This window comes from Aquarana catesbeiana, linkage group LG04 (assembly GCF_042186555.1).
Source record: "Aquarana catesbeiana isolate 2022-GZ linkage group LG04, ASM4218655v1, whole genome shotgun sequence".
Lineage (NCBI taxonomy): Eukaryota > Metazoa > Chordata > Amphibia > Anura > Ranidae > Aquarana > Aquarana catesbeiana.
The window spans coordinates 497183774-497206395 of record NC_133327.1 but is presented as its reverse complement, the minus strand read 5'-3'; the positions used below and the strand labels follow the sequence as shown (position 1 = coordinate 497206395).

The 22622-nt window shown below is 46.2% G+C and overlaps 1 protein-coding gene across 4 annotated transcripts in view; it reads left to right on the top strand.

Moving 5' to 3' along the window:
- The window catches only part of CRIM1 (cysteine rich transmembrane BMP regulator 1), a 1688666-nt gene that overhangs the window by 1057184 nt on the left and 608860 nt on the right, over window positions 1-22622 (top strand). The gene's annotated exons all lie outside the window — the stretch shown is intronic.

The following is a 22622-nucleotide window of genomic DNA, read 5'->3' as shown; positions in this document are numbered from 1 at the left end:
AAATCATGTTACCTAAATTGGGTTTGTAGGGTACAAGAATAACGTATTACAGTAAGAAACAGTGATCTACAAGGAGTCCAGACAGTAAGAAGGGATTGAGTCTGAAGAACCCAAATGTTTTCAAAGCTTTTCAGAGAGCCCCTAGTAGTATATGTAATTTGGAATAATGGAAAAGAGCTGTATTAATCAGCTGTTTCCACTCTGAGTATTGCTGGGAAGGACCGCTTCTAGGTAACCATGATCATTTTTTGAAATAAAGTTTTCTCAACAGTTTTTTTAGCATGGTAACTGACTGAGAGGTCCGTCACCAACCCTTACAGGCATATCACAAGACATACAATATTCAGGAGACCAAGGGCTGACTCAAGAAAACCACATATTTGTGTGTTTAATGCTTTGTTTATGTGTTTTGCTGCATTCCAGTACAGTTCTGTGCAGGAAAAAAGCAGTGTGTTATTTTTCTGGAACTAAAAAGCACTGGAATGCACTGTGCTGGTGTGAACTATGCCATTAGAACTTATAAAGCCTACTTTCCATGCAGAAAAAAGCATTGCATGCGTTGTGCATGGGTCCTTACCCCAGATAGGAAGCAGTGTAGTTAGTAAAATAAATCAATTTATATTTTGGAGGGTTTTAAGAGTGAAATGTATTATGGTGGTGCCCAGTAGGTTGGCAATAGAAATAGAGTTATGCAGGGATTCAAATGAGGACATAATGTCTACCTCTGTTGCTGTACAGGCATTATCCTGGCTAGGTTTGCGCCAGTCATGTATTGGAATTAGTTGAGCTGCAAGATGGCATAAATTGAAACTAGGAAGACCCAGGCCTGCCTGTCCAAAAGGTAATTGGAGAGCCGTGAGGTAGATTCTGATTTTAGTACTTTGGTGCAATAGTACACAGTGAATTCTCTAGAACATAAAGAAATTCAGGTAAAAAGTGCATCTTTATTAGGTGGACCCTACGGATGAGATCCAAGGGCAAATGCATTCATAGTTTACGTTTTTCTCAGGAGAAGTAAATGAGAGGTAGGAGATTGCTCTCAACATAATGAGAGATAGGGGTTTAAACAATAATGCCCAAGTATTTCAATTGGTGTAAAACTTTCAGTCAGAAGCTAGGATGTATATTGAGAACAGCCTCCATATCTAGTGGTTACACTGGAATTTCTCCCAAATGACCTTGACACCTGAGAAACCCCCAAACTTCCCTAAAAAGTTTGAGAGTTGACGTAGGGATTGATCATCTTAAAAATAGATGAGGTTATCTTCTGCATAAAGAGATTTGCGTTCCTCTGCTGAATTTATTTTGAGACCTTCTATACCCACTGAACTGCAGAGTAACCGGGCAAGCTGTTTCATAGCAAAAGCAAATAGTGTAGGTGATAGAGGACAGCCCTGCCATGTACTCTAGGAAATAATAAATGGTTCCTAAACAGTGGTATTGATCCTGATTCATGCTCGAGAGGCAGTGTAGAATTAATTTGGTCCCAACATTAGGAAGTTGGGGCTAATTCTGAATTTTCAGAGGATAAAATGGAGGTGGGGCCACTCAACATAATTAAAGTTCTTTTGGGTATCTAGGGATATAATTGCTTGGCTTTTGATGTGTAAGTGAGAGTATTGCAAGTCAGTGTATCGTTTTTATATGTTCATGCAAGTGGATCTATTAGACATGAACACCCAGGTACTCCCTTGTTGTGGCTTGTAAATGTCTTCAAAAAAGAGGAGCAGGACTAACACTACAGGGAAGGGCACACCTATATATATTAAGTTGTGCTATGTTCTAATGTGAGTGAATGCTAGCAATAAACCTTAATAATGCTAAATTATATATATATAAAGTGACTCCGTACAAAAATAAAATCTGATTGATTAATTGATTAGATCATGTTTTAAATAGTCCACTGTTTTAAGGTGATTTTCAAATGTCCACTGTTTTAAGGTGCTTTTCAAATGTGAAATTAACATATGATACACCCAAGACTTGTGGTTAAATGAGATAAAGACCTCCACCTCTGCACTCACTGCCGCTTACCGACTCCAAATGATCTCCTATTACAGGAGATCTGTCACGGACTAATACTCACCGAGGCCGAGATGCCGAGAGCGGCTCGCCCTTACGACCACGCGCACCCAGACTCCCGAAATGGGTACAAGGAGCTGGGGGCACGCGGAGGCACGGGCTTCCGGTAGGTAGGAGGTCCGAAGATTGGTGCTCTGGGGTCTGCAGGAGCGACCAGAGATCAGGGCGGAGTATAGGCAGTGGCAAGACTGTAATAATAAGCAGGGGTCAGATGTGTAGCAGGCAGTTTAGACAGTGGGAAGTCCATTAATGCAGGCAGAGATCAGGGTATCGGGCAATCCAGTAAAGTAATGGTTAAACAGGCCAAAGTTCAGTACACAGAGCAGGCAGGTAATGGGACAGTCCAGAAGAGTAGTGTTTTAACAAGCCAGGGTTCAGTACACAGAGCAAGCAGGTAATGGGACAATCCAGCAGAGAAGTGGTTAAACAGGCCAGGGTTCAGTACACAGAGCAAGCAGGTAATGGGACAATCCAGCAGAGTAGTGGTTAAACAGGCCAGGGTTCAGTACACAGAGCAAGCAGGTAATGGGACAATCCAGCAGAGTAGTGGTTAAACAGGCCAGGGTTCAGTACACAGAGCAAGCAGGTAATGGGACAATCCAGCAGAGTAGTGGTTAAACAGGCCAGGGTTCAGTACACAGAGCAAGCAGGTAATGGGACAATCCAGCAGAGTAGTGATTTTAACAAGCCAAAGTTCAGTACACAAGCAGGCAGATAACTGGAGATAACAGGCACAGGGAATCAGGGAGAGCTGACGACGAACCAGCAACCCGACTGGGCGCTGGAGCCGTCAAATAGTCTCCCTGCCCGGCGAGCGCGTCAGTGTGACGCGCTACCGGGCACCCGCACGGGCGACGGCGCGCACACGAGGACCGCCGTGCACCCGCGCGCGCCGCACCATCAGGCCGCGGACGGGTGTGCGGCGAAGCGCCAGTCCCCCGCGCATGCGCACCGGAGCTCGGCGAGCGGAGAAGCTCCCTGGCTCCTGACAGTGCCCCCCTCCTAAGGGCGGACACTGGACACCAAGGCTAGCCATCAATTCTGGATGATCTTGGTGAAAAGTTTGGATTAACCGTGGAGCGTGCAGGTTCCTAGCGGGCTTCCAAGAATTATCTTCAGGTGGGTAACCCTTCCATTGAATCAGATACTGTAGCTGCCTGCCCTTCTTCCTACAACTCAGAATGGACTCCACTTCGAATTCATTCTCGCCATCGATTCTGACTGGCGGAGGAGGAGGCTCTCTTCTTCCAAGAAAAGGGCTAGGTACTACAGGCTTCAATAATGACACGTGGAAAACAGGATGAATCCGATATGTCTTGGGAAGTGCTAACTCAACAGCCACAGGGTAAATGATCCTCTTGACTTGAAAAGGACCGATGAACTTAGGTCCAAGTTTTTGAGATGGCAATGGTAATCTAAGGTTAATGGTGGACAACCAGACCTCCTCTCCTAAGTCAAACTTTGGGTTCGCCTTTCTGCCCCGATCGTACTGTTTCTTGTAGTCTTCCTGCGCCTTGTGCAACATATCTTGGATTTTCTGAAAGTTGGATTGCAACGAGGTTATCCTGTCCTGGACTGCAGGGACTGTCATTTTGGGAATGTCGTTAGCAAAGGACGTGGGATGGAACCCACAATTGGCCCAGAAGGGTGTCTGGTTGGTAGAGGCATGAATTGAATTGTTGTACGCAAATTCAGCGTAGGGAAGAAGACTCGCCCAATCATCCTGAGAACCTGAGCAAAAGCAGCGGAGGTATTGCTCTAACGTTTGGTTTGTCCTCTCCGTCTGGCCGTTGCTTTGGGGGTGATAAGCTGAAGAGAGACAAACGTTGATGCCCAGGGCCTTGCAGAGTTCCCTCCAGAATTTGGACGTAAACTGAACGCCCCTATCTGACACCATGCTTCTTGGTATCCCGTGGAGCCTAACGACCTCTTTTAGGAAGACATTGGCTGTGTCTACGGCAGAGGGAGTACCCCTCATGGGCAAGAAATGGGCCATCTTGGAGAGGTGGTCGACAATGACAAGGATGGTAGAAAAATTTTCTGAGGTAGGTAGGTCGACAATAAAATCCATGGACACATCAGCCCATGGCCGTTCCGGGATGGGCAAAGGTCTGAGCAGGCCCCAGGATTTAGTGTTTTGGCCCTTGTTCCGCTGGCACAGAGAACAGGACACCACATATTCTTTACAGTCCCTTCTCCATCCCGGCCACCAGAAAGAGCGAGAAAGTAGTTCAGACGTTTTCTTACTCCCGAAGTGTCCTGCCATCTTATGGTCGTGACACATCTTAAGAGCTAAGGGCCGAGTCACTTGTGGTCCGAATATTTTTCCTTTAATCCAAAAAAGGTCCTCATATTTCCTCAAGGAGTGCACTACTGGTTCTGTGCACGAGCCCGATGAGGATCTAATGGATGACATTAAGTCTGCCTGAGTTAATCCAAGGAAGTTTTGGGGAGAGAGGATCGTGCTTGGTGTTGACGTTTGAGAGTCTGCGGAGAACATCCGAGAAAGAGCATTGGCCTTCCCGTTCTTTGCTCCAGGTCTGTAGGCTATATGAAAGTTGAAACGGGAAAAGAAGAGGGCCCAACGGGCTTGACGGGGTTTTAGTCGTCTTGCTGTTCGGAGGTACTCAAGATTCTTGTGATCCGTAAAGATCATGACCGGGTGAACTGCCCCTTCCAGCAAATACCTCCACTCCTCTAAAGTGAACTTTATAGCCAGCAGCTCCCTGTCACCCACATCATAGTTGAGTTCCGGTGGACTGAGTTTCCTAGAGGCGAAAGCTACCGGATGTAGAATGGCCTTAGGTCCCTGTCTCTGGGAGAGAATTGCTCCAGTTGCGATCTCAGATGCGTCCACCTCTAATACGAAGGGTTGAGTCCAGTCAGGATGGCAGAGAATCGGGGCGGAACTGAACAACTTCTTTAACGTTAGGAAAGCCTCTTGAGCGGCTGAGGACCACTGAAAAGAACTGTGCTGACGAGTTAATTGGGTAATAGGTGCCACGATGGCCGAGAATCCAACAATAAATTTTCGATAGAAGTTGGCGAATCCTATGAACCTCTGTACTCCTTTCTTGTTAGATGGAGCCGGCCACTCTTGAATTGCCTGAATCTTCTGTGGGTCCATTGCGACCCCATTGGTTGAAAGGATGAATCCCAGAAACTGTATGGTTGATTTCTCAAATTCGCACTTTTCAGCTTTCAGGTATAGCTTGTGCTGTTAAAGTATGGCAAGAACCTTCTTTACGTGTCTCTTGTGTATCTCTGGAGTAGGGGAGAAGATAAGAATATCGTCCAGGTATACAACAAGGAAGTCATCCAGGTATTCTCGAAATATGTCATTCACCAGGTGTTGAAAGGTGACTGGGGCATTACAGAGTCCGAATGGCATCACTAAGTACTCAAAATGCCCGAATCTGGACCTAAAAGCCGTCTTCCATTCGTCCCCAGCCCTGATCCTGACGAGATTGTAGGCCCCCCGGAGATCAAGTTTAGAGAACACCTTAGCTGATCGGAACCTCTGAAATAACTCGGGGATGAGTGGTAGCGGGTACCGGTTCTTAATCGTGATGTTATTGAGCTGTCGATAATCTACACAGGGTCTTAAGGTACCGTCTTTTTTACCAACGAAAAAGATACCCGCTCCGGCGGGTGAAGATGAAGGACGGATGAAGCCCTTCTTGAGATTTTCATCTATGTATTGTTTAAGAGCTTCTAGCTCGGTTTCTGAGAGAGGGAATATCCGGCCGAATGGAATCTCGGATCCAGGAAGGAGGTCGATTGGACAGTCGTAGGACCGATGAGGTGGTAGGCGGTCAGCCATCTGTTTGCTGAAGACCTCTTGAAACTCAAGGTACTCGGAGGGAACATGTTGGAGGTTGCCTGATGGCGCAGCCATTGTAGCACAGACTTTGGGAGCCGGGAGCAAACAATGCTGAGAGCAATACTGAGAGGAGAAGGATACTGCCTTAGTGCTCCATTTAATCTGTGGATCATGAGCCTGTAACCAGGGCAAGTCTAGTATGACGGGAAAGATAGGTGAATGAATCAGGTCGAGCCGTAGGAACTCCCGGTGGCCGTAATCAGTGGATACCGGAATAGGTTGGGTTTCCTGGGTGATGGGACCTGAGCAAGGAAGGGATCCATCGGCCAGATGTACCCATAGATCCTGATCTTTGGTTTGTAGGGGAATATTCAAACTGTGCGCCAAGGCAGAGTCTATGAAGCAACTGCATGCCCTGGAATCAATGATGGCCTGCAAGCGAGTCTCCCCTTCCAGAAGCTGTAGGGAAATAAACAACATCACATAAGTCTTGGGAATGTTATTGTTTGGATAGTTCAACACATTTGGCTGAGGAGACTTACTGGGCCTGATCAGACAGCTGCGCAGGAAATGTCCGGTTCCTCCGCAGTAGAGACATAGGTTGGACTGTTGCCTGCGTTGCTTCTCTTCGGAGGTTAGCAGGCCCCGAACCAGGCCGAGCTGCATTGGTTCGACCTCAGGGACCGGTGCAGCAGCAGCCGAAGTTGAGGTCGAGGTCTGTGCGGAGTGGGGTCTTGGCAACGCCCAGGTGGGGCGTGGACCCTGGAACCGCTCCGAGCGTCGCTTCTGCAGTCGCCTATCTAGTTTCGTGGCTGCTTGAATGAGTTCTTTCAAGGAAGCAGGGGTTTCCATCCTAGCTAATTCGTCCTTGAGTAACTCGGACAAGCCTTGGCGGTACTGATAGCGTAGGGCCGGCTTGTTCCAATTTGTATCGGCCGCCCACTTACGGAATTCCACAGTATAGTCCTCAATAGGTCTTCTTCCTTGGGACAGATGGTGTAGGATGGCCTCAGCTGTAGCCATACGCTGCGGGTCATCGTAGAGCTGGGACATGCTCTCAAAGAAGGCCTCGATTGTGTTCAGGACAGGACTGCTCTGTTCCATCAAGCCGTGGGCCCAAGCTTGGGGTTCTTCGGATAGTAGGGAAATCACAAATCCCACCTTGACGATTTCCGAAGAAAAGGTTCTCGGCTGGAGAGCGAAGTAGAGGGAGCATGCGTTTTTGAAGGCCCTAAACTTCTTACGGTCCCCTGAGAACCGTTCTGGTGTAGGGGCCCTGGGTTCCGGAAGTGCCATGACGACGGTGGGGTTGGCGGAAGCCTGAGGGAGCGGACCCCCACTGCTGGGTGCGGGAGCTGCGGCTGCAGAGTGTAGTGACCCTGTGATCTGCTGAAGACGGTTATCAATTTGGGTATAACCTTCCTGTAATTTCTGTACTGAGTCAGCGAGGGTAAATACCTGTTGGCACAGGATCTCCAGAGGAGAGCGCGCTCTGTCGGCCTCGGACATCTGGCTGGTTCGTACTGTCACGGACTAATACTCACCGAGGCCGAGATGCCGAGAGCGGCTCGCCCTTACGACCACGCGCACCCCAGACCCCCGAAATGGGTACAGGGAGCTGGGGGCACGCGGGGGCACGGGCTTCCGGTAGGTAGGAGGTCCGAAGATTGGAAGCGGGTGCTCTGGGGTCTGCAGGAGGGACCAGAGATCAGGGCGGAGTATAGGCAGTGGCAAGACTGTAATAATAAGCAGGGGTCAGATGTGTAGCAGGCAGTTTAGACAGTGGGAAGTCCGTTAATGCAGGCAGAGATCAGGGTATCAGGCAATCCAGTAAAGTAATGGTTAAACAGGCCAAAGTTCAGTACACAGAGCAGGCAGGTAATGGGACAGTCCAGAAGAGTAGTGTTTTAACAAGCCAGGGTTCAGTACACAGAGCAAGCAGGTAATGGGACAATCCAGCAGAGAAGTGGTTAAACAGGCCAGGGTTCAGTACACAGAGCAAGCAGGTAATGGGACAATTCAGCAGAGTAGTGGTTAAACAGGCCTACCGGGCACCCGCACGGGCGACGGCGTGCACACGAGGACCGCCATGCACCCGCGCGCCCCGCACCATCAGGCCGCGGACGGGTGTGCGGCGAAGCGCCAGTCCCCCGCGCATGCGCACCGGAGCCCGGCGAGCAGAGACGCTCCCTGGCTCCTGACAAGATCACACTCGCTTGTGACTTAATACCCAGCCCGGGCCTTTTGAATGATAGAACAGTGATCCCAGCGTTTTCTCAAATTGTAATCTTTCAGGTTGCCCATTGATCCCCAAAAAGACATAAAAGCTTTCATAGTGTAAACTCCTAGGTTACTTTATTTAAATAAGAAAGTATTGAACTTACAGTTAAAATAATAAAAGATTGCAGTATAAACGAGCCTGCCGGCTCTCATTAGCAGCCTGTCACTCTGGGACCTGCGTGATTCCTGTGACGTCAGCATGTCACTCCTCCCTGTGCGTTTCATGACACCTGACGTCGTCCTGGGACCTGTTGAATGCCACTATGTGTCCAGGGACAACACATCACCGGACAGGAATTTGGATTGTCTCCCACTCCATCCAAAACTAGAAGTGCATGTTTATGGCTTAGATACATAAGGGCACACCTATGTTTTCAGTAGCTCCTGAGGAACCTAGTTGTATCCCTAGTGTTGTATCCCCTGAAAGAACAGAGGCTTCCAGGCAATCTGAGCCGCAGTTCCTATCTGGTATTGTGCCTACAGTCAATGCTGCTGCGTCACCCTTTATCACCAAGGATGAACTGTCCTTGGTAAAAAGGACAAGGTGCGCCAGACTAAGTGCAGCATACACAAGAAGGAAAGGTACCATCCAACAGTGTCACAAGAGTTGCCACCATCCCTAGCATACGAGAAAAGAAAAAAGACCCCTCAGAGAGTGGTGGGACTTTGAAGGCAACGGAAATGAGAATAAAAAAACGGGTTTTATTATTACAATTATATAAAATTGACAAGAATTTTTACAAATACAAACATGTGGATCAGTTTGACAATAAAAACAGTATTCTGCTGGTGAACGAACAAAAGGTGTATTCATGTAGTCTTCTACCTGAGCCTACGCGTTTCGGGACTGTTGAAGTCCCTTCATCAGGGGCAAAATGGTAAGCAGACTTTACACTAGTAAGACATGAAATATCATAATTAGGTACAATTGTATTGAACATGTTTACTGCATTTAGCATCATTCTAGGAAGGAAAGAAAAAAAAAAAAAAAAAAAAAAAAACTACACACCCAAGCATGAGCAGGAGAAGAGACCAACCGTCGGAAGCACTCTCGGGGGCAACCACACATCGGACGCCAGAAAACCAAATTGGGAAACAGGCGTGTCTCTGGCCCCACCTTCTCCACACTGGTCCCAGTGTATCACCACAAAGGGGGGACAACGCTACCCCAAAACCAGCGACCAGAGGATCAGAGGGGGAGAGGAGGGAGAAGAGGGGATTGTCTGAAAATACAAAAAAGAGGGGAGAAGAAGCCTTATATGCTGAGATGTTAGGGAGGGGGGCTTATAAAGTGATTAGATGTGTATCTGCTAAAGACGCATAATAGCATGCGTCGGAGCAGCAATATAACCATATACTTAAGAAGCATGCAAATTGCACGGTATGCGGGTATTCATAAAAAACAGGGTTTAGAAAGTAATCTCAGCATACATAACTTACCCCAATATTAGTATGTAGAAAATATGCCCAGTAACGAGTTGAAGAAGCAGGTGTGCTTGAAGCGCAAACTCAGCTGCAGTTACAATAATGAGTAGAGACCTCATATAGGGAAATCTATAAGAAGGAGTGGAGAAAGTGTTGGCTGAGTATAATGCAGGCCATTGTGTATAACCATGGTGTTTCCTGGCAGGCACATTGAGCGGCGTATTCATATAGAGAGGATAAGGTAAAAGTGATCCTGGTAGCTGGTGCAGGGAGAGCCTTACCTAGGTCTGATGGTAGCTAGCCGCCTTACACCGCCGCCGCCGTGTCAGACAGTGACACCGGCACGGGCGTAGGGGGGTGGGGTATAAGAGGAGAAGGAGGAGGTGGGTGCGGCGATGATTGGCGTGGGATCCCGCCAATCATAACGCCGCTCCTCTTAGTCGCAGGTGCCAGGGGGATCTTACAGCGTCGACAGACGCTGAAAAGGAGAAACCATAGCGACGTAGTGTAGAAAGAGGAAGGGGGGGTGGATGCGGCAGTGATTGGCGTGGGATTCAGCCAATCATACCGCAACTCCAATCAATTACAGATGCCGGGGGAATCCCGCAGCGTCAGCAGACGCTGAGAAAGGGAAACCATGGCAACAACCAGACACAACCCAGGATCACATCATTCCCCGCTGCGATCCAGAGGGGGCTGCCCGGGAAACAGTGCTACTCCAGCAAAAACGCTGGAGAGGAGAAATGCACGGCAACCCGGGACATCTCTATTTCAAAAAAGGGGGGGGCCCAAACAGAGGTGACCAGCCACTTCACCGATGCACATACATAGATGTGTACCTAGCAAAACAGTGCAAACCACCCCAAAAGGGGAGGTATGCAGTTGATGTATAGACGGAAAGACAATGTGGGGAGTATTCACCAAAGGTCGTCACATGGACACCGCATCCACCCCCCCTTCCTCTTTCTACACTACGTCGCTATGGTTTCTCCTTTTCAGCGTCTGTCGACGCTGTAAGATCCCCCTGGCACCTGCGACTAAGAGGAGCGGCGTTATGATTGGCGGGATCCCACGCCAATCATCGCCGCACCCACCTCCTCCTTCTCCTCTTATACCCCACCCCCCTACGCCCGTGCCGGTGTCACTGTCTGACACGGCGGCGGCGGTGTAAGGCGGCTAGCTACCATCAGACCTAGGTAAGGCTCTCCCTGCACCAGCTACCAGGATCACTTTTACCTTATCCTCTCTATATGAATATGCCGCTCAATGTGCCTGCCAGGAAACACCATGGTTATACACAATGGCCTGCATTATACTCAGCCAACACTTTCTCCACTCCTTCTTATAGATTTCCCTATATGAGGTCTCTACTCATTATTGTAACTGCAGCTGAGTTTGCGCTTCAAGCACACCTGCTTCTTCAACTCGTTACTGGGCATATTTTCTACATACTTATATTGGGGTAAGTTATGTATGCTGAGATTACTTTCTAAACCCTGTTTTTTATGAATACCCGCATACCGTGCAATTTGCATGCTTCTTAAGTATATGGTTATATTGCTGCTTCGACGCATGCTATTATGCGTCTTTAGCAGATACACATCTAATCACTTTATAAGCCCCCCCTCCCTAACATCTCAGCATATAAGGCTTCTTCTCCCCTCTTTTTTGTATTTTCAGACAATCCCCTCTTCTCCCTCCTCTCCCCCTCTGATCCTCTGGTCGCTGGGACCTTTGGGGTAGCGTTGTCCCCCCTTTGTGGTGATACACTGGGACCAGTGTGGAGAAGGTGGGGCCAGAGACACGCCTGTTTCCCAATTTGGTTTTCTGGCGTCCGATGTGTGGTTGCCCCCGAGAGTGCTTCCGACGGTTGGTCTCTTCTCCTGCTCATGCTTGGGTGTGTAGTTTTTTTTTTTTTTTTTTTTTTTTTTTTTTTTTTTTTTCTTTCCTTCCTAGAATGATGCTAAATGCAGTAAACATGTTCAATACAATTGTACCTAATTATGATATTTCATGTCTTACTAGTGTAAAGTCTGCTTACCATTTTTCCCCTGATGAAGGGACTTCAACAGTCCCGAAACGCGTAGGCTCAGGTAGAAGACTACATGAATACACCTTTTGTTCGTTCACCAGCAGAATACTGTTTTTATTGTCAAACTGATCCACATGTTTGTATTTGTAAAAATTCTTGTCAATTTTATATAATTGTAATAATAAAACCCGTTTTTTTATTCTCATTTTCGTTGCCTTCAAAGTCCCACCACTCTCTGAGGGGTCTTTTTTCTTTTCTCAAGTGCAGCATATAGGGAACGATTTATTTAAAAAACAAAAAGCCAAATGGCTACTCACAGTATAAGTGTGAATCAGGCAAATGATACTGGTAATGGTGAAGTCCGTGGTCACTGCACGGTCCAGGGTAACATCTAGAGCGGCATCCCAGCAAGCTGCAGAAGATGGATCAACAGAGCGGCGTGTAGAACTGGCCTGGTGTCTGCTGGACGGCGTACGTACCAGCGTGGAGCGCAAGCTCGGAGGAGTCCATGAACCGGAAGTGACGTTCGGACGTGTCAGATGATGCGTTTCAAAGCTTCCGCTTTTTCCTCAGATCTGGGAACTGAACTGATGAACTGTCCTTGGCCCTAGTCGGGTTAGAGCACAGGATTGCTGGCATGATTGCCACCATCACATAGGGTGGAAAAGAGAGTAAAGCCTCAATTGCACATTAGTAAAAAGCTCATACAGGTACCATCAGCCCGATATTTAGACAGTGAAGGAGATATAGGGGCGGAGGTGTGGAGGCAGTTGCTGCTGCTGCCTATTCACGCGTGCAGTTGGAAACTGGGACTATTTTGGTTGGAAACTGGGACTATTTCGGTACTAGATAAAGAATTCTTATAGTAGAACAAAACATAGAATTTATATAAATTTTAATAATTACAATACAAAATTACATAAATCATACATGCATACAAGCATAAAATCTGGATTATATACCACACTCAATACAGCAAATAACGAGTATAGCCCGCAAATTTTCTGTAGGGGGGTATATGGGACTTTGTTCTCGACCGGTTTTGCGGTCAAAACCACTTCTTCAGGAGAAATAGGTCTACAACATGTTAAACATGTTAAAAGTATGCAGCAGACACAGAACATCACAAATATCACAAAACATTGTACAAAAATGATAAAATTGAGGACTGGCTCACCCATTCAAGCAGATTCAATGGGACAGCAGGACCCAACAAAAATCCCCCCACGGCGGACACGGGACTATGAACAGACGCTGATTAAATAAGGAATAATAGGAATATCTGGTAATTATAGTGAAGGCACTAACATGTGGGGGAGGTGCACACCCAGTGAGAAAAGAGGTAAAAACGGTGAACGTGGGGACAGTGGGGGGGGGGGGGAGGGGTGAGGGAGTGGAATGGACTGGGGGGGAAAGGAAAGGGAGGGGGAGGTGAGGAAGGTAAAGGGAGGGGGGGAAAGAGAGGGAAGAGTGCGGGGAAGAGGAGAAGGAGAGAAGGGGGGGAGGTGAGGGAAAGGGGAGGGGAGTGGGAGCAGAAGGGGGAGGATGGGGGGAAAGGGGGGAGGGGGGGGGATGGGGAGGGAAGGAGGATGGGGAGAGGAAGAAGGGAGGGCCAGAGGAGGGAGCAAAGGGGGGAGGGACAGTAAGGGAAAAGGGGGGGAGGGTTGAGGGGAACAAGGGGGAGGGGGGGGGAACACCCAGGGTATGAAAGCGTTAAGGATTGTAAATTGTAAGGGGGTGAAGGGGGATAACCAGCTGGCACTCACCAGGTATTCAGTAAGCCCAAATTAAGCGCACGAGTTGTATGATAGAAGATACTGTAAGCAAGCAAGCAACATCCAATAGATAATCCAGAAGTGATCCTGGATTAACTAATTAAACCTTAGGATTTTTAGGTGAAGATGATGCTGAGCACAGTAAGGTTTGGCAGCCTCATGTAAAAAATAAATATAATAGAGAAGTGTAACCAGCATGGAAGGATCACGGCACCGGGGGTCAGGATTGAGGAAGGATAGTGAAACCACACAAGAGGGACAGAGAAGACAAGGACCCTGCAAGACTGGCAGGGATGTGATAATAGAGGAGGGGGGAGAGACACATGTGGGAAAAGAGGGGATTCACAGGGACATGTCACACATAAAGGGAGGAAGACAAACCGCAGAGGAGGGTTCAGTACTGCATCTATTGGCGGTGCACATAGATGCTATAAAAGGAGGAAAGATAGGGAAATAGAGGGAGGCCGCACATATAGAGGGATATACTGACCTTAGGAACGGCGATCCATCCATGCAACTCAGCGCTGGAGTCCGTACAAGCTCAAATAGCGGTCCTGTCAGGGTCGCTATAAGGGCTCCCCAACCCGGAAGTCAGTGCACGCCATCGTGGGCGGCGTCTAACGTTGCTGGGTCTGTTTGCCCGCACTGTGCAGGTGCACGGGCCCGTGCTACTGCGCAAGCACACACTGGTGTCAGCAGGCATGAAGTCCAAGACACCCAGTGCAAGCAGCGACGGTTGAGGCTGCCAGGGCAAACACTTGTCCGCCGGGGGGAGGAAACAGGGACCCCGCATGGCACCACGACTGCTGAAAGGGGAGGGGAGGGGGAAGGGGGGGAGGGGAGAGCGAGTCCTCTTACAGCAAAATGTAACAGAAATGGATTAAAAGGAAAATGACAATGAAAAGTATATAAGGAATTAACTATGTGGTTATCTCTTGGGGATGTCACCCCAAAACTGTCACCCATCCTAACACAGCTCAAAGGTCGGTCACAGGGTGAAATGTCAATGGAACATTGGAGCACTACAATAAGAAAAAACAAATTGTACCGATTGCCATCATAAATGGGGAAGGGGGGGGAAGATGGGGGACGGGGAGGAAGGAGGGGAAGGGAGGGAAAAGGAAAACGGGACAGGAGGGGGGGATGGAAAGGGGGGGGGGTTTAAATAGGAGGGGGAAGGGATTCCCAAGATTGTCACAAAAAGGGTTTTTTTTTCTTCTTCACCTCCCCCTCCCTTTCCCCTCCCTTCCCTTTCCCCTCCCTTCCCTTTCCCCTCCCTTCCCTCCCCCCCCCCTTCCCTTTCCCCCCCCTTCCCTTTCCCCCCCCCCTTCCCTTTCCCCCCCCTTCCCTTCCCCCCCCCCTTCCCTTTCCCCCCCCCTTCCCTTTCCCCCCATTCTGATGTTCTATGTCTGCTGCATACTTTTAACATGTTTACGAATTAAAGATGTTCAACATTACCTTATAGACCTATTTCTCCTGAAGAAGCGGTTTTGACCGCGAAACCGGTCGAGAACAAAGTCCCACATACCCCCCTACAGAAAATTTGCGGGCTATACTCGTTATTTGCTGTGTTGAGTGTGGTATATAATCCTGATTTTATGCTTGTATGTATATATGATTTATGTAATTTTGTATTGTAATTATTAAAATTTATATAAATTCTATGTTTTGTTCTACTGTAAGAATTCTTTATCTAGTACCAAAATAGTCCCAGTTTCCAACTCTGGGGGTGCACGCGTGAATAGGCAGTAGCAGCAACTGCCATCACGTAGGGTAGAAAGAAGCTTGACAGATCCCCCTCCCCTGAGCCTCCTAGTTTGGAGTAGGAATGGGTTGAGGATGGGAAAGAGCTAAAAGCTCAGGCTTCTGTGGAGGGCCTGGCGGATGAGTCTGCTTCTGAGCGTTCTGGACAAGAAGATATCCAGTTGGTGTCTGCCTATAAGTCGCAGAGGCTTTTGATCCAGACTCTTACTGAGATGGTTTGTTCTGCCTTTAACTTGCCTCTTGCGGAGGTTACTGAGCCCCCCTGCTCCTCTTTGGGGTCCCTGAGGCCTCTGCGGGCCGCACAGGCTTTCCCCTTACACCCACTGTTGGAAAAGGCAGTGTATGCTGATTGGGAACATCCTGACAGGATTTTTGTTCCTCCGAGGTTTTCACTTTTATATGCCATGGATGAAAAGTTCATTAAGAAGTGGAGCATGCCAGCCATAGATGCAGCAGTCTCTTCCTTAAACAAGAACTTAACTTGTCCGGTGGATAATGCACAGTGCTTGAAAGACCCTGTTGACAATACACCGGAGTCATTATTAAAGGCTTCCTTTTCTTTGGCCAGTTTAGCTATTCAGTCAGCTGTTGCAGCAATTGGTATCTGCCAAGTCCATAAAGGCACAGGTCTGACGGACTGACAGGCCTAACCAAGAGGATGATCTTGTTGAAAATAAGACAGATATTCCTTGAGAACTGTGTTTTACTGTTAATGCTTTATAGGATTCAATACAGCAGGTTTCTCCTTTGGCTCTCTTTTTTGTCCATATGTGCAGACTTTTTTAAGAACTGGTCAGCCGAGCTTCCTTGTAAGAAGTTATTGGCAGGTTTTCCCTTTCATGGGGAATGTTTGGTGATTATTTGGACAAATATATCCAAGGTATTTCCAGAGGGAAGAGTTCTCTACCTCTGGTGAAGAGAAGCACTGAGCTTCCCCTGTTTAAAACCTCAGGGACTGCTTCTCCAGGTGTCTCTGCGCCAAGGCGGTTATGCTGCCAACAGGGTGCAGGAGCCAGGGGCAAGACCAGGGCCAGAAAAAGCTGTTTACAATTTAAAACCCAAACGGGGACACAAAGCCCTTTTTGGATCTAAGATCCCTGAACCAGTATCTACTAATCCAGTCTTTTCAGGTGGAGCCTGTCCACTCAGTTGTAGCCTTGCTCCAGATGGGAGACTTTCTAGCCTCCATCGATATAAAGGACGCGTATTTACACATACCAATCTTTCAGCCTTATCAGAGGTTCCTGCGATTTGCGTTAGAGCAGGGGTCTCAAACTGGTGGCCCTCCAGCTGCTGCGGAACTACAAGTTCCATCATGCCTTTGCCTGAAGGAGTCATGCTTGTAACTTTCAGCCTTGCATAGCCTCATGGGACTTGTAGTTTCTCAACAGCTGGAGGGCCGCCAGTTTGAGACTCCTGCGTTAGAGGAACATCATTTTCAGTTTGTGGCTCTACCCTTTGGGCTTGCCACAGCTCCCCGGGTGTTCACAAAGGTCCTAGCACCAGTACTGGGTCTTCTATGGGCCCAAGGGATCTTGGTGCACGGGTATTTGGACGACCTCCTGCTCAGAGATCACTCACTACAGGCTCTAGAACAGAGCATAACCTGCACAGTGCAGTGTTTGGAAAGCTTGGCTGGGTCATAAATACCGAAAAGTCAGCCTTGAGACCAGCTCAAAGTCTGAAGTATTTACAGTGCCTTGCAATAGTATTCACCCCCCTTGGAATTGTTTGTGTTTTGTTGCCTCGCAACCTGGGTTGTTTGAGGATTTGCATAATTTAATTTGAAGAACATGCCCAAAACTTTGAAGAATTTTTTTTTATTTTTTATTGTGATGCAAACAACGAATAGGACAAAATAACAGAAAAAGTCAATGTGCATAACTATTCACCCCCCTAAAATCAATACTTTGTAGAGCCTCCTTTTGTGGCTATCACGACTCCAAGTCGCTTTGACTAAGTCTCTATGAGCTTGCCACATCTTACCACTGGGATTTTTGCCCATTCCTCCTTGCAAAACTGCTCCAGCTCCCTCAAGTTGGATGGTTTGCACTTGTGAACAGTAATCTTTAAGTCTGACCACAGGTTTTCTATTGGATTGAGGTCTGGTCTTTGATTAGGCCATTCCAACACATTGACATGTTGCCCCTTAAACCACTCAAGTGTTGCTTTAGCAGTGTGTTTGGGGTCATTGTCCTGCTGGAAGGTGAACCTCCGTCCTAGCCTCAAATCACACACACAGTGGTACAGGTTTTGCTCAAGAATACCCCTGTATTTAGCACCATCCATCCTTCCCTCAGCTCTGACCAGTTTCCTATTCCTGACTGCTGAAAAATGGTGGATGGATGGGGCGTTCTTTGAGTGATGTGATGTGTTGGGTTTGTGCCAGACATAGCATTTTCTTTGGACAAAAAGTTCAATTTTAGTTTCATCAGATCACCAAAGCACCTTCCTCCATACATTTTGGGAGTCTCCCACATGTCTTTTCGCAAACTTAAAATGTGCCATCTAGTTTTTTTCTAAAAGTAATGGCTTTCTTCTGGCCACTCTGCCATAAAGCCCAACTTTTTGAAGCGTATGGCTTATTGTCATCCTATGTACATATACTCCAGTCTCTGCTGTGGAACTCTGCAGCTCCTCCAGGGTTACCTTAGGTCTCTGTGCTGTCTCTCTGATTAATGCCCTCCTTGCCCGCTCCGTGAGTTTTGGTGTGTGGCCGTCTCTTGGCATGTTTGCTGTTGTGCCATGTTCTTTCAATTTGGTTATGATAGATTTGGTGCTCCTAGGGATCATCAAAAATTTGGATATTTTTTTTTTATAACCTAACCCTGACTTTTACTTCTTCACAACATTGTCCCTTACTTGTTTGGAGAGTTCCTTGGTCTTCATGGCAGTGTTTGGTTAGTGGTGCCTCTTGCTTAGGTGTTGCAGCCTCTGGGGCCTTTCAAAAAGAGGTGTGTATATGTAATAACAGATCATGTGACAGATTGCACACAGGTGGACATAATTTCACTAATTATGTGACTTCTGAAAGTAATTGGTTGCACCAGAGCTTTTTATGGGGTCAATAACAAAGGGGGTGAATACATACACCAGAAATGGTGGGAATAATTGACACTCTTGAGATATGTATGTCCCTGTGACAGGTCCCTCTGCTCTATTAGCCCCCGCAGCAGCAGATTACATCTTATGGGGTATTGGAGGTGGTTAGAGTGCAGAGGATTTCAACTATGACGGCCTGCACCAGCACAAGGGACACTTCGCATTTAATAAGTACTGACCATAAGTATTTGTGCAATTTTTTTATTTTTTTTTAAGTTTTACCTAAACTTAAAGTGGTTCTAAAGTCAGAATTTTTTTATCTTAATGCATTCTATGCATTAAGATAAAAATCTTTCTGTGTGCAGAAGCCCCCCCAATACCAGAGCCCCATCTCGATCCAGTGATGTTGCACGAGAATCTTGGCTGGCTGGGACTCCCTCTCCTCATTGGGTAAGACCGCAGTGGGGTGCCATTGGTTCCCGCTGCTGTCAGTCAATGAGAAAGAGGGGGAGGGCCGAGCCTTGGCTCGGGTGTCCCCATAGCAAGCTGCTTGTTGTGGGGGCACTCGGCAGAAGGGAGGGGCCTCCGACGAGGAACCCGAGAAGAGGAGAATCTGGGCTGCTCTGTGCAAATCACTGCACAGAACAGGCAAGTATACCCATACATGCCCATACATGGATCAAAATGTGGCCGGTCGCTGCTGAACTGCCCAAATTTCTATCCATGTCTGGCCGGTTTAAGACTACAGTGCGTTATTGTGCCTTATTGTTCACCAGCTTGCCGTAGTTTGATGCTTGTAAAATAGCACCTATTGTGGAAAAGGTTGCTAACCTCTGGTCTAATAAATATTTATCGCCTTAGTTGCATAGTAAGTGTAGTGAGCTATACAGATTAAATAATTTGACTACAGGTGTAGAGACATGAATTTTAATTAGTTGTGTTACAACAATGGGTCCACTTTAAAGTTACCCCCCCCCCCCCCAACAGGGATTTAATTACAGATATTTGTTTTAGTTTAATTTCCAAAAGATATTTCATGTGAGTAGGACCCTCAGGGTGATGGCATATCTGGAGGGTGATGGCATATCTGTTAGAGTTCATGGGCTTCTGTAGAGGCGTACAGCATTAATCAAACATGCTTAAGATGACAATACAATATGCTAAAATATTAGTGTTTTTAAACTGCTTAGAGTTCCTCAAATCTTACTGAAAGATCTGAAAAATATCAAGTGCTTGAAGAGTCATTTAACAGTGATTGAAGATGGTACAAGTTGCTGAGAGCTATTTATATCTTTGACTTAGACTGTATGACGGCTGAAACATACATCACACCGTCTGCTTGAATGTGTTTCCTTTCAGTGTACCAAGTGAGCATAATACTGTATATTTAGTCACTTGTACTCATTTACCTTAGATCACCTTGACATGATCAGTTTTCTACACTGTAAAATTGAGAACTATCCAAGTAGTAAGATTTTTGTTGTTTGTTTAGAAGCAACCAATGCATTTTAAAAGTTAACTTTGTCAACCAGAAATTTCACAGAGAAAAGTGGGTAAAAATGTATGCCGAACATCAATTTATTCTCTGTGCCATCTTTACTTGGCAGACATAGCATGCTCCTTAAGGCTAGGTTCACACCTATGCAGGATGGAATTGGTGTGTTTTCCTGATGCATTTTGCGTTTTTTCCCCACACATTTTTTTTTTAATGTGTGTTTAATGCATTTTGATGCCTGTTGAGGAGGTGTCTGTTGTCATGCAGGACAAAGAAGCAAAAACACGGCAAAAACATAGCCAAGACACAAGCGCTGGATTTTTTAATGTGTTTCCACTGTGTTTCCATTGAAGTAGAGCAACACGATTAATCGTTAAGAATCGTTATCGCAATTTGTTTCCCCCTTGCGATCTTGACAAAGTATTTCCCGATTCTTTCTATGCAGAAAATTTTCTCTGCTCTGCTGAAGCCGACAGCCATCAAAAGAAAGGAAAGAAAAAATTCCTCAACATTCAGTGGAACTTAAGTATAAACATTGTAATGATTTGTCCTTTAGATCAAAGGAATACACCTGGTGTGTAAATGAGGGAAGTTTAACCACTTAAACCCTAAACCTTTTTCTGACAATTGGTTGGTTTCTACTTAAAATATATATATATATATATTTTTGCTAGAAAATTACTTAGAACCCCCAAACATTATATATATATATATATATATATATATATATATATATATATATATATATATATATATATATATATATATTATGTAAAAAGGTGTTTTCAGGGGCCCAAAAGTACACCACTCAGCGCCAGGGACCCAAGCAGTTCTGAAACAGTAATATATCAAAGAAAAAATAAAGATAACACCAATTTGCTGTCACAAAGAAGTGCAAACTCAAAATAATAATATAAAAGCAGCCGTTTAAAAATATAGATAAATCATCATAAATAGTGGCATACCATAATCAGTAAACAAGACTATAATAACACACTAAAAACAGCGCTAATGTTGAGCTAAAACGGATACATGTGGCCAACTACACAAACAAAAGTCCTTTGAGAGAGATGGGCAGTTGAAAAAGTGGTTCAGAAAGTGTTCACAGGTGATCAGAGTATAGAAATTCAGTGTGCACCTTCCACCGATCAATCCAATTCCACCATGTGAGAACACGCTCCCCTCAGGGGGTTAAACTCACCAGAGCCTAATAATAATAAGCTTCCAAGGAAAGAGAAATCCAAGCCACAAGCCACTGTCGGCACCCCTCCGGAGCAATCCAAGACGATCAGGACTCAAAAATCACCAAATTGTATATTGTCGCCACAATCTTGTCCTCTACATGTCACAGCACTAAAGACTCCCTTGTTCTCAGACTTGTGCCAGGAACTATTTCCACAGAGGAAAATGCAGATGGTACTCCTCTTGGCAATAACAGCCACACTTTTGTAGATACAGTTAGGAAGACCCAAACTCCCACACAAAAATTCCTATGGCAAGTTGGGTGCCTGCTTCGGATGTACAGATCTGTTGATGTATGGTGTCCTGAGGTCTTACTTCTTGCTGTATTGACACACTAGCTTAGGAAATTATATTAATGTTGATCCTGGTCTTGACAGAGTGATGGGTTTGGGTGTTGCAGTAATAGGTTTCCTGATGGTGTTTATTGTTGGGGAAATGGATATCAGTCTCTGGGTTCCACCTTGCGCAGTCAGTCAGTAATGTATCCACAGATGTTTGCAGACAAACCGTTCATTTCTCCATAGAAATACCTAATCATATTAAATGCACATTTAAGCTTATAGGAAGGCTTTTGTTGAGATGGTCTGGCAACAGGGTCTCTTTAAAGATGGTAAAAACACCATCTTTAAAGAGACCCTGTTGCCAGACCATCTCAACAACCGCACTTGCAGTGCACTTCCAAGTGTCCTTGCAGTGCACAGTATATTTATCTTTAGTAGATCAACCTCCATGTCTCTTAGTAAATATGTTAAAAGGGTATGCATTCAAAAATGTGGTCATTTTGTGGGTGTTTCTCCTCACACTTCAAGGCCACCACAAATATGATAGTCAGGAAATCAGATGTGTATTTTATGCCCCTTGAAAGCCTGAAGCTTCTTGGGTTTTTGGCATCTCTGTGTCCAGGCTGCAAAAAAAGTATTATGCATTTGATATTCTTATATTTGGGAGAAGTAGAACAACTTCTTTCACAACTTTGTGAAAAAAAATTAAATGTTATTTACTTGCTTCATCTTCATCCAACACATTCTGGCAAAAATTACAACGGCAAAAAACTTGCTGTGCCTCTTACTAAATACCTTGGAGGATATGACGCCTTTGACGTAGGCTATTTACCACGTGATCAGCTGTGTCCAATCACAACTGATCACATGGTAACCAGGAAGTGATGTTTATTGGCTTTCTTCCAATCGTGCTGACAAGGTGCAAGTAGAGGAGAGCCAATCAGTGGCTCTTCTGACAGGGGGGTCTGAGCTGATAATCAGCGCATTGATTATCAGTGCATAGCCGTCAGTGATGCCCATCAGTGCCCCACCAGAGATGTCCACCAGTGCTTGCCTGTAATGCCAATCATTGGCCATCAGTAATTTCTGTCAATACCTCCTCATCAGTGCCACCTATCAGTGCCCAACAGTGCCACATATGAGTGCCCATCAGTGTTGCATATCAGTTCTGCCCATCAGTGCTGCATATTAGTACTTTCTTATCAGTGCTGCCTCATCAGTGCCTGTCAGTGAAGGAGAAAGCTTGTTATTTACAAAATTTTATAACAGAATTTGTTTATATCAAAATGTTGGGTCTTTTTTTTATTTGTAGTGCAAAAATTAAAAAAGCCAGTGGTACAGTGTTGCATGACCGCACAATTGTCATTCAAATTGTGACTGT